General features: G+C 38.4%; 1 protein-coding gene and 1 long non-coding RNA gene across 2 annotated transcripts in view; one reads left to right on the forward strand and one right to left on the reverse strand.

Moving 5' to 3' along the window:
• The window catches only part of COLEC12 (collectin subfamily member 12), a 184,098-nt gene that overhangs the window by 78,107 nt on the left and 80,233 nt on the right, over nucleotides 1–25,758 (forward strand). The window lies entirely within an intron of this gene.
• Nucleotides 23,540–25,758, reverse strand: part of LOC140595221 (uncharacterized) — a 138,798-nt gene continuing 136,579 nt past the window's right edge. Inside the window, exons 2-3 of the long non-coding RNA XR_011996739.1 lie at nucleotides 24,409–24,459; nucleotides 23,540–23,634 (exon numbers count right to left, since the gene is read on the reverse strand). This is a non-coding gene — a long non-coding RNA (uncharacterized lncRNA). The remainder of the gene's footprint in view (nucleotides 23,635–24,408; nucleotides 24,460–25,758) is intronic.

Below are 25,758 nucleotides of genomic sequence, written 5' to 3' on the forward strand. Positions count from 1 at the left end.
CCTGCACATAAAAGCCTGGAATTTCATAGCAGTGTGGGGGCAAAAGCTATGATTGCATTTCCCCCTTTCTAAATTATATACTGCTTAGTGTTAATGTGATCGGAGGGCCGAGACAGAGACGGGCCCGTGGGTTACATAAGTCCCACTGCACCTTCCAACCCTGCTGCAGTACAGCATCCATGGTGACAGTGGTTGGGGGGAGTCACCAGGCTGACTGGACTGAGAAGGCAAAAAGTCACTGGTAGGTCATGCCATGATTTAAGTACTTGATGTAATTTATAACTGGGCTTTTACTCTACATAGAAAAATGATCAGGGAACATTTGTTGTGTAATTTTTTCTCTCAGTAGAAGATGTTCTTAAAACTTAGTGGCAGCTATAAAACTCCATCTGTAGCACATTCCAAAATCACTTTCTTTTCCTTCCTAACTGGAAAGAGGAGCAAGAAATCAAATGAACTCTAGCCCTCTCAACCTGCGTAATTGTCTCCTAAGGAGGGGAGACAGGTCTCTAGGTCATTTTCCCTGTCCCTGAATCAGGGACCACATTAGCACATTCTGACTGGACCAACCTCAGTTATAAACAACTGAAAAACAGAGTTCTCCTAACCTATCACATCCTTATTATTGGACTAGCCCTGGGCGTGTGTGACCAGTAAGATATTAAATCTGCCCAAAGTTTCTCAAGTTACCTGAAACGTTACTTCTTAATTTAAGGCTCTTCTGGGGAGACATGCACTAAATAAGCAGTTGCCATGTCTTGTCACCTGGAAGGCTAATATTTGAACAACTATCATAACACTTGACACCCAGTACAATTAAGTAACTATTTATAACCAAAAGGATTTTTGAGGTTATTTTCTTAAAAAATAAGAACTTTATTTGGGAAAATAGTGCATATGTTCATTTTAATTCTGTGTATTCTGGACTTCACGATAAGGCTACATCTTCATTTTTTGTACTCCTAGTTGGCACAGTGTTTGGAAGATGGTCTAGACCCGATAAATATTTTTTGAATCAGTGAGTGAGAAGAATATTTACAGAGCAAAAGCCTCTAGGCTTATTCGCTGTGAGTCCAGTGGTATCTTCTTTCTGCAAACTCTGAGAGATTTATGTAAACAAAAAGATCAGAGTGGGAATTTTAAAAGAATATTTATTATAATTTTTAATAATATGTACTTTTTAAGCTCATGAATACCATATCTAAAATTGTGCAAGAACACACATATACCCCAACACTTCCATGGGTACATGCGTAGAATGTGATGCACAGACTGGGTGCATGTATATTTACATATCTATGGATTTTTTAAAAGATTATTTATTTATTTATTTATTTATTTATTTATTCATTCATTCATTCATTCATGAGAGACACAGGCAGAAACATAGGCAGAGGGAGAAGCAGGCTCCTTGCAGGAAGCCTGACTCTGGATTTGATCCCAGGACCCTGGGATCATGTCCTGAGACAAAGGCAGGCACTCAACCACTGAGCCACACAGGTGCCCCCATATCTATGGATTTTTTTTTTTTAAGATATGGAAGATATAGTTAACAGTAGTTATCTCTAAAAAGGGAGTAAATTCGGGAAAGATAAAGGGTACTCTTACATTTTACCTTATATATTTCTCATTTTTGAATTCTTATAATGAGTATACATTTGTATATCTCAATTCTTAACACACGATCTGGCACTTAGCAAACATTAAGTCTGCAGTGTTAAACACACACATAGGTGAATCAACGAATGGGGTGGCGTGAAAGTTATACTCAAACATTTGACTCTGAGTGTTAGGAGTGGAATGATAATAAGGAAATTGAACTGAAGACTTAGGAAAAAGAGAACATAATCTGAGTCTATCACTGGAAGAAGCCATCAGAAATAAAGGAATAGTTTTGGGTTGCCATTGATAAACATATTTTCCAATTTTGAAAACATGACAGTCCCAAATTAGCTACCCACTTTAGCAAATAACATAGTATTATGTAGGGTAACATAGTATTACACCTAATCGTATGTGTTCCTATGGGTTTATCTACTGCCTGAACAAAGGCCAGTGGCCTGGCAAGAAGACCACTAACCCTGGTGACCTGCTAACCTGACAGGGCTAGACAGGCATGACGGTGTGAAAGGCCTTGAGACTCACAGCCCTGCTCAGGCAAGAGCTGTTTTGCTGGATCAACTAAAGAACTAATGAGACCATACTGGGAAGAAGACAGCAATCCAGGAGCTCCGACATAGTCGTTTGGCCTGTCCTGGGGCTCGATGTCCAGAAACTGACATGACAAGTGAGAACCTGTAACCCCGATCCAGCTGGCATGACCCAAATGCGTGAAACCCTTTGCCGGCCCCTCACCTAGGAAGTGAGTTGGCAATATTTAAAAATGCTGGGATGGCAGCTTGGAGTGTATTTGAAGAAGGTGGTAGAAAGATCCCAATGGCAGGAATGTCTAGATAAGATTACCGTCAGCAGTCAGTTGTTGGAATCACTTAAGTATTTTGATCAAATGAAGAAAGTGCCACTCAGTTTCAGTCTGGGTGGCAGGGAGTCCTCTTAAATGTGGCTACAGCACAGACGTTCTGTGCATTACTCACGCTGTGAAGTACGTGATTTAAGCCACTGACTTCCTAAATTAAAGGCATGAAAAGGCAGACATGTAATTCTTTTAATTACACCTCCAAATTTCTCTTACATTCTTTTGAGTTTGCCTCCTGTTTGTCCATGTTTGCCTCCTGCTTCATCAACCTATGAGCAGAAGTGAGCAATGGTGAAATCTATGAAAGAATAAAAGACCCCAGTTAACTTATTTACACGATAGAAAAATGAAAGAAAGCACTGTTTTTAGAAGTTGGGAAGATATGAAATCTGATTTCTGCTGGTAGTAGAGAGAATAGAATATTTTATGGTGGAACTGAGACAGGTTTAAGCACTTTTTTGCCATTTGCTGTCTACTAACATGGGTTATTAATAAAACATATTTGGCTTGTATCACCAGACAAGAGAGTTCAACTTTATCTTGTATTTCTGGTAAAGTATATCCTTTTAACCTTAATATGTAGTTTTCATAACTCAGCAGTAGAGGTAGGCTTCGTTTTCAGAAGATATGTAGCCTTGAACAACTTAAAGGTTTGTACACTTTTTATTTCATTATTTTTATTTTATTTTATTTTTAATTTAATTTAATTTAATTTAATTTAATTTAATTTATTTTAAGACAGAACAAGTGAGAGAGGGGAGCAGAGGAAGAGGAAGAGAGAGAATCTCAAGTAGGCTCCCCACTGAGTGCAGAGCTCCATGCTGGGTTCAATCTCATGACCTGAGATCATGACCTCAGCTGAAATCAAGAGTCAAATACTCAACCAACTGAGTCACCTGGGTACCCCTGTGTACAGTTTTTAAAACTATGCAACCATTGAGATATTTTATTTATAGGAGCTAATTGAGGGGATCCCTGGGTGGCTCAGCAGTTTAGTGCCTGCCTTCGGCCCAGAACATGATCCTAGAGTCCAGGGATCAAGCCTTATGTCAGGCTCCCTGCATGGAGCCTGCTTCTCCCTCTGCCTGTGTCTCTGCCCCCCCCCCCCCCTTCTTTCTCTCTCTCTCTGTCTCCTGCTCTCATGAATAAGTAAATAAAGTCTTTTTTTTTTAAAAAAAAAAAAAAGGGAGCTAATTGAAATAAGTACTTGAAAAGCCATGTAACTTTTTTTCTGCTAGATGACACAAGAAACTGAATTTCAGAATTAAGCAGCTGAGTTTCTCAGCTGGAAGGTGGCATGACTGACTTATCCTTCTCTTACCATCACGGTTTCTGGTTGGTTTTTTAACTACAGTGGAAGATGTGTGGACCCATCTGCATTCCCAGGCCAGGCCTCACTGACATCATTCACCTGTCAGAAGGTTGCTAGGTCTTGGTACAGAGAAGAGCCTCTCTCTAATTCTGTAGGCATTAAACTTGTGTAACCTCATCCGTCCCAAATTCCCCCCCCCCCCCGGTACACTTGACCTCAGCTAAGTCTTTGAACACATAACCCTTTGAGTGATGTTCTAAGAATGTCCGTGTTGGATATGGCATGGTAAAATAAGGCCAGAGCCTTTACTGGGGTTTCTGAGGGAAAGGAAAGACAGGACAGGATAAATAGGATTGGCCGGTTGGAATAAATTCCAAGGGATTTGGATGAGAGAGATGGTCTAGTTGCCTGGTACCTGGCCCTGGGGTGATTAAGGCAGAGGAATATTGTGTCCTGGGTGAACAACTGATAGAGGAAATCTGGTTCTGGATTTTGGTTAGTTTGCATATCAAAGACATGTTCCCAGCTGGCCCTTTGCTATCTCCAAGAATTGACTGGCTCCAGGAGGGTCAATCTCTCTTCAGCTAGAAATGAAAATGTCAAAACACTGGGGCACCTGGGTGGCTCAGTGGTTGAGCGTCTGCTTTTGGCTCAGGTCGTGTCTGCTTCTCCCTCTGCTTATGCTTTGTCTCTCTCTGTGTCTCTCATGAGTAATTAAACAAAATCTTTTAAAAAAATGTTAAAATATCATAATGTACAGAAAATAAAAGATACAAACAATACAAATGAGTTTAACGTAATCTGTCTGAATCTTTAGTTACCTTTTGTGGAGTTGCATGACTGTTTGCCAAATAAGTTCTAAAGTGATTTGCCTTTAGTGGTCTGCATGATTTTGAATGAATGGTGCAGTATTAATACAGTCCCAAGTTACTGGCCAATATCAAGTTTAACCTTGACCTCGGTGGGCAATCCATAGCCCTCTTCCCCTCACCCAAAAAGTTTTTGAGAGTTTTATTAGAGTTTTAGACCTTTTTTTCTATTGGATTTCTGTAGAAGAGATTTAGCCTACATAGATTTTGTTGCTTTACAAAACTTAATGAGGCTTTTCCCCTTTTCAGTGTACTTGGAAATACTGAGGAATCATTCCAGTTTGCCATAATTTCTCAGTCACCCACTGGCAGCTAGCCATAGGAAAATGTTTTCCTGTTCTAGGACTAAAGCAACTGTGAGGCTGAAATTTCATTTTAGTGACATACACATTCATAAATTACCATCAAATATTTTATCATTTCATATTTGGATGATTTTCCAGTTACCAATTGCTGTAAAGCAAACCACTCCAAAGCTTAGTGGCAGAAAGCAATTTATTATTCTTTATCTCTGATCTGTGGGTCCAGGATTCGGTACGGCTTGCCTCTGCAGCACCATCCTGGGGTTTCAGCTGGGATGACAGGAATGGCTGGGAACTAGAAGACTTGGGGGTGGCCAGGCAGCTCTCTGTCTCCTCAGATGGTCTCCCCAAGTGACTCCCATGAGCTTCCTCACAGAGCGGCAGCCTCAGGGTAATCTTCCTATATGGTAGCTCAGCGCTCCAAGAGTCAGAAAGTAGAAGCTGCTGGTCTAAGGCTTAGCCTGGAAATTGGCATGGCACAGCATTTCTTCTACCATATTGGTTAAGTTGGTTCAGGGATACCCACACCCACTCTGCAGGTTACAGGGGAGAGGACAGAGACTTCACCTCTCAGTTGGAGGAATAGTAAAGAATCTGTGGTTATCTCTAGTCTCCCACGTGGCATTTTGCGTATCTACAAAATTTGCGTATCTACAAAAAGGAGATTATTTTTATCTCACTCGGTACCTGCCTGAAAAAGGTAGATATTCAACTGTAGCCTCATTTCAGAGTTCTTTCTCTATGAAGATTGTTGATCTTTTGATGGAAAAATTTTTTACTTCAAACTCAAATTATGATTTGGTAATCATACAAGGTATATGCAGTGTGTAATAGGATATTGAAATGTACATCCTTGTACTTACTGAATATTTTCCAAAGAATTTTAAGATACATAATTTGATTCCTGCATCTGTGCTTGGGTGGTATTATCTTCATTTTGTAGATGAGGACGCAGAGGCTCTGAATGCCTAAGTGTCCCAAATCACATAGCTACTTCACGGTAGCGGAGGCAGGACCAGCATTAGGTTAGCTTTTTACTGATGGCTTCTTTGAATTCCTTAATATAGTAGGAGTAAGCCAAAGGCTGTAATAAGGACTTTTCATAAGTTTTATAATTTTGGGTGTTGATCTCCTGAAATGAAGGAAAGATCTTTTGCTTCAGGCAAATACTTGGTATTTGCATGGCTCTTACACTTACAAAATATTTTCGTACTATCTTCTTGATTCTACATGCTGGTCTCATGAGAGGTATTGTTAATAGCACCATTTTTCAGATGAGGAAACAGAAGTACAGGGAGGTTAAGTAAACTACTTGTGGCTGACTGACAAGCTGGTGCCCAAGCCCAGAACTTTAACCTCTGAATCCTGTCATTTCTGCTTCTAGGATCCTTACTTCCTGTAGACCCATACACCTGGTTTCTTGGCCTTTGAAGGCTTAGAACAGCATACAGATGGCTTAGTTGTGTAGAGCAGGACGAGGCTCTTCAGGAACAAAAATGACCTCAGAGGACTGAATAATCCAAAGTGGTTAGAGAAAGGCACAAAGTTCAGGGGCAGTGCCGGCATCATTAGAGGAAGTGGGGAACACTCTAATCGCAGGCAGTTTCCACTTTGACTGTTTCCAGGAAAAGCTAATACTGTTATGTTTTCTCCTGAGGCATGTGAAATCAGTTGCTATAGTAATGACCAGTGTTTCTTGGAATTTGCTGACAGCAACAGGCCTTAGGAGTACAATTTCTCTGTTAATCATGCTTCTGATGCTGATAGTAATGAACTTGGCTCCAGCGTCTCAGCCCCTCTACCATGTCCGTTTCCCTCCATGGTCTCCTCCTGGCCAGAAGGAAGGGCAAGACAGGTCTCTGGTCATGTCACTAGATAGACAGATTGTCAATAGTCTGGGGAACATGCTTCAGTTGTGGCTGTGTTCTAGGGTAGGAGAGACAGGTTGACGGTGGGGAAGACAAGGGGGAGTTTGGAACCCATGTCTGAGCCTATCTTGGTAAATGTTTGGGTAGATACATATAGCCCAGACATCTGTAGATGTCATAGAGACTAAGAAATAAATTATTTCATTATTTTTTCAGCTGACATAACATTAACAAACATTTCCATTTTTCCACTTAGATGTAAGCAATATTTCTGACTCTTGGCTGTACCTACAGGACACATTTCCTAGTTCCACATTCCTTCCCTACTGACCTAGTGGCCCTCTTTCTCTCAAGCTTCTACTTGCTTTAGGATCTCTATGGTACCTACTCCCTCTTCCTGGTGATCTTGGTATGACTGGCTCCTTGTCATTCAGACCTCAGCTTAATAATCATCTCCTGACTCCTTTTGAAATTATTATTATTTTAGTTTTTTTAAAAGGTATAACTGACATATGACATTATATTAGTTACAGATGTACAACTTAATGATTTGATATTTGTATACATTGGGAAATGATCACTGCAAATGAGATGGTTTACATCCATCACCTTATGTAGTCAAAAACATGTTTTTTCTTGTGTTTTTTTCTTGTGAGAACTTTTTAGATTTACTCTCAGCAGCTTTCAAATATGCAATACACTATTGTTAACTATAGTCACTGGCCTGTGCATTACATGCCCATGATGTATTCATTTTATAACTAGAATTTTGTTATTTTGACAACCTTTACCCATTTCTCTCACCTCCACTCCCTGCCTCTGGCTTTACTTTACTCTCTGATTCTATGAGCTTGATTTTTTTGTTGTTTAGATTCTATAAGTAAGTAAGATCATATGGTATTTATCTTTCTCTGACTTACTAAGCATAATGCCCTCAAGGCCCATCCATGTTGCAAATGGTAAGGTTCATTCTTTTTTATGGCTATACAATAATATATATGTCTGTATATGTACGTGCAAACTATCCACAAATAGAATTCCTGGATCATATGGTAGTTCAATTTTTAATTTCTTAAGGAAACTCCATACTGTTTTCCATAGTGGCTGTACCAATTTACATTCCCACCAACAGTGCACAAGGGTCCCTTTTCTCCCCACCCTAGTCAACACTTGTTATTTCTTGTCTTTCTGATAATAGCCTTTTTAATAGATGTGAGGTGTTTTATCTTATTGCAGTTTTGATTTATATTTTCTTTTTAAAAAGATTTTCCTGTTTATTTAAGATGGGAGGGAGAGGGAGAAGCAGGCTCTCCTCTGAGCAAGGAGTCCAATGTGGGTCTCAGTCCCAGGACCCTGGAATCATGTCCTGAGCTGAAGGCAAACGTTTAACCAACTGAGCCACCCAGGCACTCCTGATTTGTATTTTCTTGATGGTATCTGCTGGCCATCTGTTCATCTTCTTGGGGAAAATATCTATTTAGATCCTCTGCCTGTTTTTTTAATCAGATTTTTTTTTTAGTTCTTTTGTTTGTTTTGCTATTGAGTTGTGTGAGTTCTTTATATATTTTGGATATTAACACCTTTTCAGACATATGATTTGCAGATACTTTCTCCCATTCCATAGGTTGCCTTTTTATTTCGTTGATGGTTTCCCTCACTATGCAAAAAAGGCTTTTAGTTTGATGTAGTCCTACTTGTTTATTTTTACTTTTGGTGTCAGATTGAAAAAATCAAGACCTATGTCAAGGACCTTAACCTATGTTTTCTTCTAGGATTTTTATGGTTTCAGATCTTCTATTCAAGTTTTTAAAGGAGTTTGAGGTAATTTTTGTGTATGGTGTAAGATACTGGTCCAGTTTCAGTCTTCTGTTCAGTTTGCCCAGTCATCCATCCATCCCAATTATTTATTGAAGAGACTGTCCATTCCCCATTGTATATTCTTGGCTCCTTTGTCTAAATTGACCACATATGTATGGGTTTATTTCTGGTCTCTCTATTCTGTTGTATTGATCTATATGTCAATACCATACTATTTTGATTACTGTGGCTTCATAATATAGTTTGAAATCAGGGAGCATGATGCCTCCAGCTTTGTTCTTCTTTCTCAAGATTGCTTTGGCTATTTGGGTCTTTTGTGGTTCCACACAAATTTTGGTGGTATTTGTTCTATTTCTGTGAAAAATATCATTAGAGTTGTGATGGAAGATTGCACTGACTCTGTAGATTGCTTTGGGTAGGATAAACATTTTATCTATCTATTTATTTATTTTTCAGTATCGACATTTTAACAATATTAATTCTTCAGATCCATGAACATAGAATATTTTTCTATTTATGTCTTTTAATTTCTTTCATTAATACCTTAAAGTTTTCAGTGTATAGCTCTTTCATCTCCTTGGTTAAATTTATTCCTAAGCATTTTATTCTTTTTGATGCCATTGTAAATGTGATTGTTTTCTTAATTTTTTCTGATAGTTTGTTATTATTATTATAGAAATGAAACAGATTTTTGAATATTAGTTTTGTATCCTGCAACTTTAGTGTATTCATTCATTAGTTCTAACACTTTTTTGGTGGAATTTTTAGTGTTTTCTATATATAATATGTCATCTGCAAATAATGACAGTTTTCTTTTTCTTTTCCAACGTGGATCCCTTTTATTTCCTCTTCTTGCCTAATTGTCCTGGCTTGGATTTCCAATATTATGTTGAATAAAAGTAGTCAGAGTGTATAGCCTTATCTTATTCCTGATCTTAGAGGAAAAGCTTTCAGCATTTTACCATTGAGTATAATGTTAGCTGTGAGATTGTCATGTGTGGCCTTTATTATATTGATGTACCTTCTCTTTATACTTACTTTTGAGAGTTTTTTTATTATTGAATTTTGCCAAATACTTTTCTGCATCTATTGAGATGGTCATAGGAGTTTTATCCTTCATTTTATTATTTGGTGTATCACAGTGATTGATTTTGGTGGATGTTGAACTATCATGCATCCCTGAAGTAAGTCTTTATTTAGTCATGGTGTATGATCCTTTTGGTACACTGTTGAATTCAGTTTGTAATATTTTGATGAAGATTTTTTACATTTATGTTCATTAGAGATATTGATATATACTTTTCTTTTTTTGTGCCTTACTTTTGGTATCAGGGTAATGCTGGCCCTAAAAAATAAGTTTGGAAGTATTCTCTCCTCTATTTTTTGGAAGAGTTGATGAAGGCTTGGTATTAATTCTTCTTTGGATGTGTGGTAAAATTCACTAGTGAAGCCAGGACTAGTGGTCCTGGACTTTTGTTTGTTGGGAGGTTTTTGATTACTGACTCAATTTCCTTACTAGTCATCAGTCCGTTCAGGTTGTATGTTTCTAGAAATTTATTCATTTCTTCTAGATTGTCAGATTTGTTGGTGTATAATCATTCATAGTAGTCTCTTACAATCCTCCACAATATTACTGTGGTAGCAGTGTAATGTCTTCTTCATTTCTGATTTAATTTATCTGAGTCCTCTTTTTTTTTTTCTTTGCTAAAAGTTTTTTTTTTTCTAGCTAAAAGTTTGTCAGTTTTTTTTTTTTTAAGTTTGTCAGTTTTATCTTTTCAAAGAGCCAGCTCTTAGTTTCACTGATCTTTTCTTTTTTTTTTTTTTTTTTTGATCTTTTCTATTACCTTTCAAGTCTCTGTTTTATTTATTTCTGCTCTGATTTTTGTTATTTCCTTTATTCTGCCAACTTTGTACTTTGTTTTTCTTTATCTAGTTCCTTGAGGTATAAAGTTGGGTTATTTGAGATTTTACTTGTTTTTTGAGCTAGCATTCATTGCTATGAATGTCCTTCTTAGAACTGCTTTTGCTGTATCTCATACATTTTGGTGTGTTTTATTTCCATTTTTATTTGTCTCAAGGTATTTGTTTTTATTTCTTCTTCAACCTGTTGCTCAGTAAGCACATTGTTTAATCTTCACGTATTTGTGAAATTTCCGGTTTTCTTGTCATTGATTTCTCATTTCATGCTATTGTGGTCAGAAAAGATGCTTGATACTATTTCAGTTCTTCTTAAATTTATTAAAATTTGTTTATGGTCTAAGATACACTTGATGGGTGTTCCATGTATACTTGAGAAGAGTGTGTGTTTTATTGCTTTCAGATGAAATGTTCTTTGTATATCCTTCAGGTCTGTCTGGTCTAACATGTTGTTAAGGCTGATGTTTTCTTACTTTCTTCTGGATGATGTTCACCTCCTGACTTCTAAAGGACTCAATCTAAAAGTAGTCACTTTGATTCTCTGTGTAGTACTATTTGATATTTTCATGCTACTCTATTTGTTTATTGTGCATCTCTTCCTCACCCCCATGCCCCCATGTAAGAGGCAATTTCATGGAGAAGGGACCTTGTCTGTTGGTCACCACGATAACTCTGCAAACAATGACCGGCCCAAGTGCTCAACAAATATTTGTAAAATTAATGAACTATTCCTAGTTATTGCAGTTCTTTAAACCTGGCATGCTTTCTTTCCCACACATCCATGACTTTGCACAGGCTAGACCTTCTACCTGGAAAACTCTTTGCCTCCCTTCTTTTTCTGTAATTCCTCAATTAGTTGACCAAACTTTATCTTGTGCCGTCCAGAATGTGGAGCAAGATGAGTTTTCTAACTTTATTATTATTATTATTATTATTTAAAAACTTTAAGAGCTCTATCACTCTGATTGGTGGGTCAGATCTACCCTCTGATTAAGGACTTTGGTCTTCCCTAGAGCTAGTGCTTCCCCATGGCACATTCAAGAGAAGTACCTAAACAGCGCTCCTGCTGTGTGATAGAGCACAGCAGGGCATGGAAAAATTTCAGAGCCTCATTGTGTGGTTGGAGAGGAGGCACAGAAGCCACTTTCAATGACTTGTGAAATTCTTGTAGGTTATGATAACAAGAGAGTTAAGTAAAATGTTGAGAGTAGTTAGAGGGAAGCCTGTAACTCATAGATATTGTGACAGTGACTCTCCAATTACATCTCTTTTCAACCTCTGACCTTCTTCATCTTTCTTTTCTCTTTTTCTTCCACATCAGATAATTTCTGAAACCCAGTTCTGCTTAATGTTTGATTCACCTACAATAACCAGCATGTGATAAATACTTCCCTAGATGTTCCTGGCTGGTCTTTGTTATCTTCAGTTTGCTTTTGCTTTTTGCTGAAACAATTCTCAAACTAAACTTTTGTGGGCCAATACATGTAATATTGATGTCAGTTTTGAAACTTGATTTGTTTGACCTTTTGGTTTTTTTAAGGGGAAAAGGAAAGGAACTAGAGAATCTAGAAACAGTTTTAAAAGTCATTTCACCACCCTACAAGTATTTCTCCCACATCTACTAGCAGGATGATAACTCATTTGAGGACAGTAAAAATCAGTAGCCCGACCAGGAACTAGTGCTGTTGATTATCTTTTCTTATTTATTTTTTTCAGTCCAACTTATTTTAAGCCTAACATACTCAACACCAGAATATTGAGTAGTTGAAGAAAGACAGATGTGAATTACAGCATAATTAGCTTCATATGTCACTATGACAGACAACTGAATAAGCCTCCATGTGACTGCACATTTATCCAGAAAAGCTCTAATAATTATTATATTTCTCTGGTCCTCCACTTCTTATTTTCATATTAAGAAGTCAGACTAGTTGATAATTAAAAGCTCTTCTATCTTTAAGTGTCAGCATTTGCACGAGAGTTTATTCTTTGCTTGTTTTGTTTTGCTTTTACTTATTTTCTTTGCCAATTTGCAAGTCACCTCTCACCTTTGGAGCAGTAAATTTTTTAATTAAATTTTGTTTTGAAATCATTGTAAATTCTTATGCAATTATAAGAAATAATACAGAGTAATCATTTCTATCCTTTACCCAGTTTCCCCTAAGGTACCATCTTGCAGAACTATGGGCCAATATCACAACCAGGATACTGACATTGGTAGAGTCAAGTACAGAAATGTCCATTGTCTTAAGGTTCCCGTATGTTTCCCTTATATAGATAGTTTTACTGACTTCCCTCCCTTCTTCTCTTAGCCCCTGGTAGCCAGTAATCAGTTGTCCATTTCTAAAGTTTTGTCACTTCAAGAAATGTTGTATAAATAGAATAGTACAATATATAACCTTTTATGGTTGGCTCTTGCCCCTTCCTCCCACTGAACATAATTCTCTGTAGCCTCATTAAGATTATTGAATGTATCAGTACTTTGTTCCTTTTTATCGGTGAGTAGTATTCTGTAGAATAGTCATTCATTCATTGAAGGACATCTGGGTTGTTTCTAGTTTGGTGCTAATATGAATAATGCTGCTGTAAATATTCATTTACAGATTTCTGTATGAACACGTCTTCTTTTTTCTGGGATAAATGCCAATGAATGCAATTGCTGGATCATATAGTATTTGGGTTTTTAGTTGTTTAAAAACTGCTAAGCTGTTTTTTTCAGAGGAGCTGCACTATTTTACATTCCATCCACAATGTATGAGTGATCTAGTTTTTCCACATCCTCACCAGATCTTCTGATCGGCATGTAGTGGTATATCATTGTGGTTTTAATTTACATTACTCTAATGGCTGACGATGTTGGATATTTTTCATGTGCTTATTTGCCATCTGTCTGTCTTTTTGGCAAAATGTCTTTTTGTGTCTTTTGCCTGTGTTCCATTTGAATTATTTACTTGTTTGCTATTGGGTTTTTGAAAGTTCTTTATATATTCTAACTAGTTCTTTGCTTGAATGTATGGTTTGCAAATATTCTCTCCCTCTCTGTAGCTTGTCTTTTCAGCTTCCTAACAGGACTTTTTTCCAAAGGCAAAGTTTTTAATTTTGGTGAAATTCAGTTTATCAATTTTTTTCTTTTATGTATCTTACTTTTGGTGTCAAGTCTAAGAATTACTCTTTGCCTAGCTGGAGATCCTAAAGATGTTCTTCTATTTTTTTTTTTTGTCTGTAAGTTTTTTGTTTAATATTTAAGTCTGTGATGCATTTGAATTAAGTTTTATATAAGGTGTGAGAATTGTCTATAGATGCGCAATTACTCCAGCATCATTTGTTGAAAATGCTGTCTTTCCTCTATTGAAAGGCTTGTTTTACCTTTATACAAAATCAGTTGGTTGTGTTTGTGTGGGTCTGTTTCTGAGCTCTTTATTCTTAATTCCCTATACACTACAGTCTTGATTACTATAGTTTTTTTTTTTATTACTATAGTTATATCATGTCTTGAAATTGAGTAAACTGATTCCTCTGACTTGATTATTATCTTTAAAAATTGTTTTAGCTCTTTCAATTCCTCTACTCCTTTTTCAGAGTTTTTAAACTATAAATTCATTTTTCTTAATACATATAGGGCTACTTAAATTACTCCATGTTGGGTGAGTTGTGGTAGTATGTAGGGTTTTTTGAGGAATTTGTTCATTTCATAGAGGCTGTCAAATGTATTCATGTAGAATTGTTTTTAATATTCCCTTGTTAGCCTTTTAATGTCTGTAGGGTCTATAGTGATACCTCTTTTTTTTTTTTTTTCTGTTCTTGGTACTTTACATGTTTTTTTCCTTTGTCAGTCCTACTTAAGATTTGTCAATTTTATTATGTTTGCAAAGAACCAGTTCTTCATTTTACTGTTTTCTTTACTGTTTTTGCATTTTAATTTTCATTGGTGTTTGCTCTTTATTATTTCCTTCTCTCTGCTTGCTTTGGGCTTATTTAGTTTCTTTGTAGGTTCTTTTTTTTTTTTTTTCTTTCTTTTTTTTTTCTTTGTAGGTTCTTGAGCAAGGAGCTTAGGTTATTGATTTGAGACTTTACCTCTCTTTCAATGTATGCATCTAGTGCTATATATTTTACCTTTTATCACTGATTTAGCTGTGTCCCACAAATGTTGATATGCTGTATGTTTATTTTCATTAGTTCAGTGTGTTTATTTCCTGAGATTTCCTTTTTGGCCCTTGGATTCATTAGCAGGTTGTTATTTAGCATCAGTGTTTGGGTAGTTTGGGTAGTTTACTGTTATCTTTCTGCTATTGATTTCTAGTTTGATTCCATGGTGATTAGAAAACACACTAGGTACGATTTCACCTCTTTTAAATTGACAATATTTGCTTTGTAACTCGGGATTTGTCTCAGTATATGTGCTGTGGGCACTTGTAAAGAATGCGTATCCTGCAATTGTTGGGTGAAATGTTCTATAAATTATAATTAGATCCTGTTGGTTTGTTGATGGCATTGAGTTCTTCTAATGTTCTGTTGATTTGCTATTGAAAATCAATTTCAACCAATTGTTCAAAGAATGGTGTTGAATTCCTCTACTATAATTCTAAAATTATTTCTTTCTCCCTTCAGTTTTATCAGTTTTTGCTTCACCTATTCTGCAGTTCTGGTTTCTGGTGCATATACATTGAGGATTCCTATGACTTGTTGGAGTGACCCTGTTATCATTTTGTCATGTCCTCTGTCTTTAGTCATTTTATTTTCTCTGAAGTCTACCTTTTCTGATATTAATATAACCATCCCTGCTTTCTTTTCATTAATGTTTCCCTGATATATCTTCTTCCATCCTTGTAATTTCAACCTTCTAAATTGCTATTTTGAAGTGAGTTTCTTATAGACAACATATACTTGTCATATTTTAAAATCCATTCTGCCATTTTCTATCTTTTAATTGGTTTAGACATGTTTACACTTAATGCATTCATTGATACGTTAGGGCTTAAGGCGACTGTTTTATTTTTTGGGTCACTGTTCTGTTTTTCTTTTTTCTCTTTTTCTTTCTTTCTTTCTTTCTTTCTTTCTTTCTCTCTCTCTCTCTCTCTCTCTCTCCTTTTTTTTTTTGCCTTCCAGTAAGTTAGCTGAACATTTTTTAGAATTTCATTTTGATTTATCCATAGTGTTTTTGAGTGTATCTCTATAGCTTTCTTCTAGTGGTTGCTCTAGGGACTACATTATGTATCTACATAACTTATCATAGCCTATTGCTGTTTTGTTTTCTAATTCAAGTAAAGTATAGAAACCTTACCTTACCTCCCTTTACCTTGCTCCATTTATAATACCCGTCTTAAATAGTTCTTCCACGTATATTTGTAACCAAATCAAACAGTTTTGTTAATTTTGCTTCACCATCAAATATAATTTAGAAAACTCCAAAAGAAGAGAAAAGTCTATTGCATTTATCCCTATTTTTGTTTACAGAGAACTTTATCTTTTTGGAGTAGATCTGCTAGCCACAACTTTTCTTGGTTTTCCTTCTTCTGAGATTGTCTTCATTTCTCCCTTACTTCCATAGAGTATGTTTTTGCAAGGTACAGGGTTGTGTACTCACAATTGTTTTCTTTCAACCCTTGAGAAATCTCGATCTCACTGCCATTTTCTCTGACAAGAGAGCCACTGTTTGAATTGCTTTTCCCCTGTAGGTAAAGTGTTGTTTCTCTCTTCCTGCTTTAAAAATATTTTCTTTGCCTTTTGTTTTCAGAAGTTTAATGATGATGTGTGTTGGCATGGATTTCTTGGGCTTTCTCCTGTTTGTGGTTCATTCAGCTTCTGAACTCATAGGTTTATGTCTCTTGCCAAATTTGAGAAGTTTCCACAGCCATCATTTCTTCAAGTACTTTTCCAGCTCCTCCCTCTTTTGCTTTTCCTTCTAGGTTCTGATGATATGAATGCTAGATTTCCTAACAGGTTCCTGAGGTTCTGTTCATTTTTAATCAACTTTAAATTGATTTTAATCAATTTCCCTCTATTCAGATTGGGTAATTTTTACTCTTCTGTCTTCTAGTTCACTGTTTCTTTCCTCTGTTCCCTCCATTCTGCTGTGGAGCTCTTCCGGTGAGCTTTTTATTTTAGTTCTTGTTTTTTTGTGTTTTTTTGTTTTGTTTTTTAGTTTGACATTTTCATTTCATTCTTTTTTAGGTCATTTGCTTTTCCACTGAAACTTTCTATTTCTTTTATAAGTTTTTAACTTTTTTCATGTTTGAAAGGTATTCATAATTGCTCATAGAGGCAATTTATCATAGCTGTTTTACTATCTTTGCCTGGTAATCCTAAAATCCCTTGTCATCTCAATACTGGCATCGATTGTCACTTTTTACTAACTTTGAGATTTTTCTGTTTGTTGGTATGACAAGTGGTTTCAATTTAAACTGGGATATTTTCATATTATTTTCTGAGACTCTAAATTTTATTGAAACCTTCAGTTTTAAGCTGTCTTTCTCAGGGCTAAGGCAGGGGAGGAAGCAGGCATTATATATATCATTACTATTTTGATGGAGGCAGATGTGCTGGTCCCCTATTGAGCCTCTGTTGACACATGAAGGGTGTCATTTTTGCTCATTATTATCATTGTTCATTATTAAACACTATTGCTGGGCAGGGGTGGAGGTTCTCCTTTGACACCACAGGTGGGGTGGCCTTGTTATCACTAGGACATTGTGAAAGTCTTGACTCTGAGTTGGCCATTCTCTGAAACCACCCCGAGGGAGTATTTGGGCACTTCATTACAGCCTCACAGAGATGGAAGTCTAAGCTCCCCACCTGGGCTTTGCTGGCATGGGTGGAGGCTGGGCCGCAATTTTTTTGTGTGTAGTGTTTGACTGGAGCACGGCATTTATTAATTTAAAAGTTTACTACCTTGCAAGGCTGCACCTTTCCTGAAGAAAGCATGCTTTTTTTGGGGGGGGGGGGAGGTATTTGACATAAGAAGAAAAAAGAACAGCTCATCACTGTGTTATTCCATGTGTCCTGAGATCTCCAACTAGCCTACCTTCTTCTCTTTACCTTTCAGAGTCTTATATTTGTTTAATATCTGATGTCTGGAATTTTAGTTTCTCTTAGTGGAAGAAATGAGAGAACATGTGTCCACTTTGTTTTCCTAGAAGTTAAATATCCTGGAGCTTTAATTTTTAGTCAGCTTGGTTTTTAAGCCTCGATATTGTAGGAACATGCAGCACCACTTCACAACCCAGAAGGACAAGGACACCAAGCCACCTGTGGAAAACATTTGTCTCTCAGATCTATGTAAGAGAAAAAGTGTCTACCACATGCTTGGCACTTCATGTGTTAATTTCACTTAATCCTCAAAATAATGCTGCAGGGAGGATATTATTAACCCTGATTTGCAGATTGAGAACTTAAGTTTAGAGAAATTAAGTAACTTAGTTCCTGATTGCACAGTTTAGTAATTGGCCCAGCCAGAATTTGAAGACAGTTTTGTCTACATTTTTCTTCCACCACATGCCTCAGTCAGCTTGTTAGCTTAACTAGGATAGGGGTGATCTTTCCTGCTCCTTTTGCATGTGCATACCTAATAAATCCCATGCAACTCCACATCAGTTTTCAGGTAGGTGAAACATATTCGTATAGGTATGGTTCTTTTTTTTTTTTTTTTTAAGATTCTATTTATTTATTCATGAGAGAGACAAACACAGAGAGAGGCAGAGACACAGGCAGAGGGAGAAGCAGGCCCCGTGCAGGAAGCCCGACATGGGACTCTATCTTGGATCTCCAGGATCAGGCCCTGGGCTAAAGGCGATGCTAAACTGCTGAGCCACCTGGGCTGCCCCAAAATTATTTTTTGATGAGCTCTGTACACATTACTGACTTTAGACCTATTTTCTGTCTCTGAAATTTGCCTTCAAGAAATCATCTTAATCTCTTTCTTCCCTTTTACTTTCCCTGGACTTTTTCTTTCTTTTTCTTTATACTTGGCAATACTTGAATTCCTTGGAGAGTTTCAACTTTGAGACAGCTATGAATAATTCAAGTTTAATCCCACATTCATTCCGTTTCAAGTTCAAAATCTGACATCTTTCTTTCTGTTTATGAACCACAGGAGTTTGGGGTACAAGATAGTGATTGAAAAGAAAGACTGCTAAAGGAGATGTGGTATGTGATGTATTATTTATTTATTGAAAACACAGATGGGATTACAGTGTATGATAGTAACATTTTTGGTTCTCAAGTTTTAATAATACTTGATCCCTACTGAGTTTAGAGGCAGAAAATGACCTTTGCTGGTATCTTATTAGGGCTGGGCATTGTGCTGATCTTCTAAGAGGGTCATCTCAACTATCATTATCCCTGGTTTACCAGTTAGAAATGGGGGAGAGGTTAAATAAATGTGTGGTAAAGCTGGGATTGAACCTAAGTGTTTCAGATTCTGAAGCCCATACTCTTTCTAGGATACTAACCCCACACCATGCTAAAAAATCCCCTTAAGCTGAAAACCAAAGAAATTGACTTTAACCTCTTGCATTCTGAAGACGACCTACAAAAAAATCATCTCCTAGGCTAGCATCAGCAATTGGATTCCATCTCTTCATCATTTGTCCAGCCATTTGTTGTGCTCCTTCCTTTTAGTCCAGAGCTTTGAGATTCTGACTACACAACAGATCATTGGGGAGTTTTAATTAATTAATTAATTAATTTAAAGATTTTATTTATTCATTAGAGACAGAGAGAGAGAGAGAGAGGCGGAGACACAGGCAGAGGGAGAAGCAGGCTACATGCCAGGAGCCCGACGCGGGACTCGATCCCGGGACTCCAGGACCACGCCCTAGGCCAAAGGCAGGCACTAAACTGCTGAGCCACTCAGGGATCCCCTATTGGGGAGTTTTTAAAAATTGTGTGAGACTCCACCTGACAGAGATTCTGATTTATTGGCCTGGGATGGGGCCTAGGTAATTATTTTTAAAGCATGAAGCCCAACTCAGGACTCGATCCCCGGACCCTGAGATCATGACCTGAGTTGAAATAAAGAGTTGGACACTCAACGAACTGAGCCACCAGGTGCCCCAGGAAACTTCTTTTAAAATGGGGTTGGGATAGATATTTCTTTAAGGTTCCACCTCAACATTGATGCAGAGGTTGCAACTCAGCCACAAGAAGCTCACATCTCTGCCTCTATGCTTCTCTCAACCAGCTTGGTCTGATTCTTGGCTTCTGTACTTGTGCCCATCCAGCAGAAGCAGCTGTGAAATCAGGAAACACAATACCTTGCTGTCAAAATGTAGCCTGCCTGAAGTGATCTCATCACAGGAAGAGCTACTGGGGGGTAAAGGCACCTTAATATTAGGTGCCCACTGTTAACTGTCATTGTCTGGTTGTCTCTGCTAGTGGTTTGGGGTAATTCTGCTCAGAGTGTTGGCCAGATGACCAAAGCTGAACCTGACTAGAGCCCAGCACTGAGTTAGAAGGTGACTACCCAAAGACACAAGGGAAAACTGAGCCAAAGAGGGGTGCAAGCCAGTTCTAGAGGACAGTGAACACCATTGCAGTGTCCCACACCAATTCAAGGAGCAAGTAGGGATCCAGAGAGGGAAACAAAGTCAAGGGCCAAAGGCCCAGGAGATATATAAAGCTAGAGGAGAATAGGATGGGGTGGGATGAGAGGGAGATGGAACGGTAAACCAGGAGTCTCTGTTGTTGCATATCTGTGATTCATTTGTATTGGCCAACAGCCATATGACCATGAATGGATCAGCCTGGTTGAAAGTCCTGTGTTGGAGTGGCTAATTTTTCATTCAGTTTTTACAGCCCCATCCCTAGTCCTACTTTAAATTAATATATGGCTCCATCCCGTCTTTTGAATACTTTGTTTTATTCAGTAACACAAGTTCATGACTTGGTCAAAAAAGCCTGGTTTACAACACCATAAGCCAGTGCCCCATAAATTTCTATCACACTGATAATATCTTTAAACATATGAAAGGCACTTTGAGATTTTGTATTGTTAGAGTAAATTTTAATTTATCTTAGTGTATCTTGTAAATAGCTGGCAGAGGAACGATATTCTTGTTTTAGCATTTTTTTTTTTTTGCTACGTTTTCCCAAACTTTGAAAAACAATTGCTAATAAACAAGCAAAGCCACAGGAATCATTCTAGTTCAGGGAAATAAAGAGATTTCGAGGGATTAGAAGAAGTCACCTAAGTTCATCTAGGGGTGCTTTCGTGACTATGTTATACTAGCACATCACTGCTGCCATGTATGAAGATAAAGAATCAAAGTTTTCATTTCATGGCTTAATTTTCAGATGGTTTTGCTATTCTTGTTTTACCTAAAGTAAATTGAAAAAAAAAAAAACAACTAGGAATACATTTGGGGGAATAAAAGAAGATGCTCTAGGTTGGATCTTGGAATTCTTTCAGTTCCATTGCAGCGAAGGGAAACAACCTCCAACCCACCTTTTGTTTTTATTATTATTACCCTATGGGATATAAAAATAAGTATGTGAGAACACAATGAAACCATCTCTTTTCCGTGTTTGCTTGGCTACAGGGACCTGGCAAAATTGGCCCTGGAGAGAGTATTGACATTGTAGATTTGAAAGGATAATTTGTCTTTTAGTTTTGCCCAAACTGGATAATTTTGTCAGCTCTTCACTTTGGTTAGCTGATGGAAATACAGCTTTTTAATCTCTTTGTCTCCATGTATCTTTTGGATTGAAATTTCCAACAGAAATTAGATTCATGGTTTTTCATTCAAAGCTGTCTTTTCAGAAGGTTGGACAGTAAATGGTCACTGAAGGTAATATGCTTAATATGCTCTTGTTTTGTGCATTTTTATAAGTGTGTAGTGATGGAATTAGCACACCTGGTGTTGTTGTCTGCTGTGTATTGGAGGGTTTGGCAAATGGGTGCTGCTAATCTTGATTTTTTTCCACTCTGAGCATCAGAATCTTGTCTTTTACAGGTACCTGTGTCTACCCAGGATATGTCTATTTATAACAATCTCTGAAAGGGTTTTTTTTTTCAACCCAGGGTCTGTATGAAGACAACAAAGGAACTTCTTGGGAGTGATTAAAACAACTTCTACAACTTGTTGTGTAAACACCACAAACCATAAAGAAGATGCTATCAGTTGCCAGTTCTGTCTCATTGAGGATTTGGTCACCCTTAGCCAGTATGCTCTGGTCCCATCTGAGTACTTTCTGTCCTAATTTTGTCCCACGTGGTCCGGTTTACACTTTTGACTTCAAGGTCTTTCATAAGCTGGTTACACATAGCTGCTAGTCTTTGTTTCTTAAAGTCTAGTTCTTAAGAACCAAGTATTTAAAAGTCCTCTCAGGATTATCATTCTTCTGAATGCTAAGGCTATAGATGGAAGTTGAAAAGCCCTTTTGAAGGGCAGAGTAACTTAACCCTTAAAGAAGTGAATATGGAAGGTTCATCATCAGAAACACCGACACTAGAAAATACTCTAGACTCTCCCCCAAATCGGTGACTCAGGCCATGGCTCTTTAAACATGTCATGCCCAGTAGCTGTGGTTCATGCTCTTGTTCGCACACTGGAGCCACCATGAGGCTCCCACACACACACCTGAAAGCAAGGAACAAACTTGCCCTGCTGTCCATGGTGGAGGCTGAGGGGTGGGAGCGAAATTGTGTCACCCATGGAAAGAGCCCTAGACCTGACTGCTAAGACCTTTATTATGAGAAGGTAGAACTTGGGTCTTTTAGATCCCTGCCAGATTCTCAGTTACAGTAGACGAGACATGGGCATCTTCTCTGCCTCACTTCTGGTTCGTCTTTGTGTCATCTGGCCAGGTGTCATAAGTTCCCTCTTTCATACAGCTTTGCTCTGCTACAGTCTGCCAAGGGAGAATTCTGAGTAGAACAGAATTGTGGAATCCCACAGCAGACCTGAAGGAGTCTGGAGGGTTATTGAATACTCAGCCCTCATTGCTCAGGTGAAGAAACCATAGACGGTGGTAAAACCACAGTTAGACTGAAGAGTGTACTAACTGCACTTTCCAGTATTTGGTTCTTTCTGCTGTCTTTAGGTGGAGGCGTTTGGCAGAGCCAGGTGGTAACTCCTCCAGAAACCACTCATCCCTTTCAGGCCCCCATGGGTCCCCTGAATTCCAGATATTCATGTAGCACAATTAGTTTTTAGCCTTCCTGTCCCTAGACCCTGAAGAACAAGGGTTTGAAGCTTCATGGCTAGTGCCACGCCCCCAACAAGTCTAGTGAAGCAAATATTTGAGCCAATTCCTTTGAGGTGCTTTGTAGAGTATCTTTAAAGGGTCAGATAGCCCAGCTTTATAAAGAAGAATATTGAGATGCCAAGAAGATGCATAGGGAATCTAAGCCAGTGCCAGCACATTGGCCCTATCCATCATACCTGGAGGCTTTTGGTCTGAGGGAATCACAGAACACTGGGGACAAGTGTTTGGTGACAATTAGAAAGTATCTTTTCTGTTTATAATAATTTTACTTTCATGAGCAGCTGAAGAGCCAAGAACGGCTCGGCTTTTTTAAAACCTGGTCTGTTTCCCTTGGAATAGGGGTTGAATCCCTGTAAGAAAGCCAAAGGTAACTGCATTGCTTTGAGTGGCAGAGTTGCTGGAGATTTTACAGAGGAATTATTTAAAAGGCCAGCTGGTATGAACTGGTTCCAGATCTGAAGAACTATAATACAAATAAAAATATTTTATTTCACTCATGAATTACTAATTTCAGATACCAAAATACTATGAAGGTGGAAGCAAGCCTGGGCGCAGATAGTATTGAAAAAAGTATATGCGGTTCCTAGTTGAGAATTGCTGCTGGGTGATCAGAAGACATTTCATGTGCAAGACAGTCTACATTCCATTAGCCCCTGCTTCCAGAGGTTCTAATGAGACTGATGTTCCCATGCAGATAAGTCCCAAGGAAATAAAATTCCATTAACTAATCTAGTCTTGGTTTCACTAGGAATAAAGAATGCATCTTAACAAAATAAGAAAGGAAAGTTTATTTTTCAGGAAGCTGAAACCATATGTTCCCAGATGCTGCCTTGCTCCAGAAGTCGGGCAAAGAAGGTTGAGGCTGCTTCTTTGGGGAAAAAGAAAACAACAACACTCAAATTGTTATTTCTTAAAACAGAACAACAAGCCCTCTAAAATAGTAAATGTTACCAGAACAATAATAAACAATGGCACAAATGCCCATCTTAAGAAACACAGCCAGTCACGTCTTAGGTTGCGCAACCAATGGCCATGTGCTCAGGCATTCTGTGATGATTGAAGACACATTCCGACAGTTATAAACATCCATCACAAATTCAAGTATGCAGCTCAGGATTCCAGAACCACAGTCTGCCAGTTGTTGACCATTAGTGACATACCAAGTATTACTGAGATCCCTGCAAGATCTCTGCGTTTGCACGAAACAGCTGAAATACTACTCAGTGTAAGAAAGTACCTGGGGTGAAATAACCCTTCAGGAAGCCTAATAAAGAAGAAAGGAAATGTGCCATTTAAAGCCAAAATTGCTTTCCTGAAGCATGGTCAAATCATACATGAAACACAATGGTCTTTCCATGCCAGAGGAGTAATAGCTCATTTCCCCTGCACGCCCTGGACTCTCTTTTCCCTTAAGTTTTATTACATGTTTAAGTATACATTATTGGTCATTCCAAGTGCATGAACTTATGACAGATTAAAAGGATCTATTTACTCTAGAAACTGTTGAACACTCAGTTGGTATGATTTAGGCTTAAAAGACGCTCCACTTTCAGAGCACGCCACTGCTTCGTTATCCAGTACCTAGAGATTATCCAGTTTCGAGTTTATCTGGGCCCTTTTCAGCTTCTAGATAGCCACTCACCTTTGTCTTGTTGCAGTTTTACTCCTCCGGAGCACTACCAAGAGTCGTGCACTGGGGACAGAAATAGAGATGTAAAGGGTTAACCTCTGTACAAAGGGAAAGCTGAAAGTCTAGCTAACACTGTGTCTTGGGAGACTTTCTATAGGCTCTGAATAAATACAGACTCTCCAGTCACCACCACCCATGTACACCCTTTAACAAGGGTTGTCTGAGGATTGAGCCAAGAACTGGGGTCTGTTATAGGTTGGGCTAGTCCCAAGCAAACTGTGAAACAGATGAAAATTAATTTCCCAAGTGCTCCCCCACGGTCCCCAGCACGCATCTGCCCCAGTGCTACCTTCCAGGCACTCAGCATCGGTCCAGATTTCAAACCCCTGCTTAACGAGTGACTGGTAACAGCCAAGTCTCGTTCTGCCCCACAGCATCTACATTTTAACCAGGATTACAACTCAAGCAAACAGCCTGCCAGAGAGACTTAGAGAAAGCTTCAAATGAAGGTAGAGGCCGTGTGTGTTCCATTCATGTGGAATATCCCCAGGGCCTGACCCTTAGGAGGAACTGAATAAATATTTGCTAAATGGACAAATAAATTAGTGAATGACATGACACGGATGGCAGAGCATGGCCTGCCATTTGGGAAAGTCTGACGAGAAGGGGCTCCAGCTAGCAGGAACAGCCCATGCAGGGGCACAGAGCTGCCCACCCGGGAGCGAGAAGGGCCCTCCCCACCCACTTCCCTGCCACACACACCACCACACACACCAGGTCTCCAGTGCTGCAGGCCCTCACCCTGGTCATCTGAAACTCTGTCCTGAGATGAGGTGGGAAATGTCCTCAACCTCAGACTCAGTCGTATACTTTCTGGGATGGCATTTCAGGTTTGGGGTTTTTGTTGATTTTTTGGGTTGGTTTTGCTTTTTCTAAGTACTGCCTCAAGCTACTGATAAAGTAGCCTGGTAGACATGGGTGGCCCTCAAATGCTTGGCATTATTTGGGCCTGCTCTGTTGTCTTAAATTGATCTCAACAAGATCAGAGGAATTTGGATGTGTTTAGGTTAGGATTTAGGTCTGGATACTACAGATAGACCAGCTTTTAATTCCTTCTTTTCTTCCTGTATTATTTAAGTCCACGGGCACTTCGAATTGGTGTATAAACACCTCTGAGTAGCGCGAAAAGAGGCAGCACATGAGACTTGAGGTCACAGACATCAGCCTGGAGATTCCATGCCTCTCAATCCCTAGCTTCAGTTGGCTTCAATGTCAGTTTTCTTCTCATTCTTCAGAGAATTCCTGACCGCTGAATTTCATTACGACACCACCGAGTCCGGTAGTTCAGTGTGGAAGCTAACT

The sequence above is a fragment of the Vulpes vulpes genome, chromosome 13, assembly GCF_048418805.1.
Source record: "Vulpes vulpes isolate BD-2025 chromosome 13, VulVul3, whole genome shotgun sequence".
NCBI lineage: Eukaryota > Metazoa > Chordata > Mammalia > Carnivora > Canidae > Vulpes > Vulpes vulpes.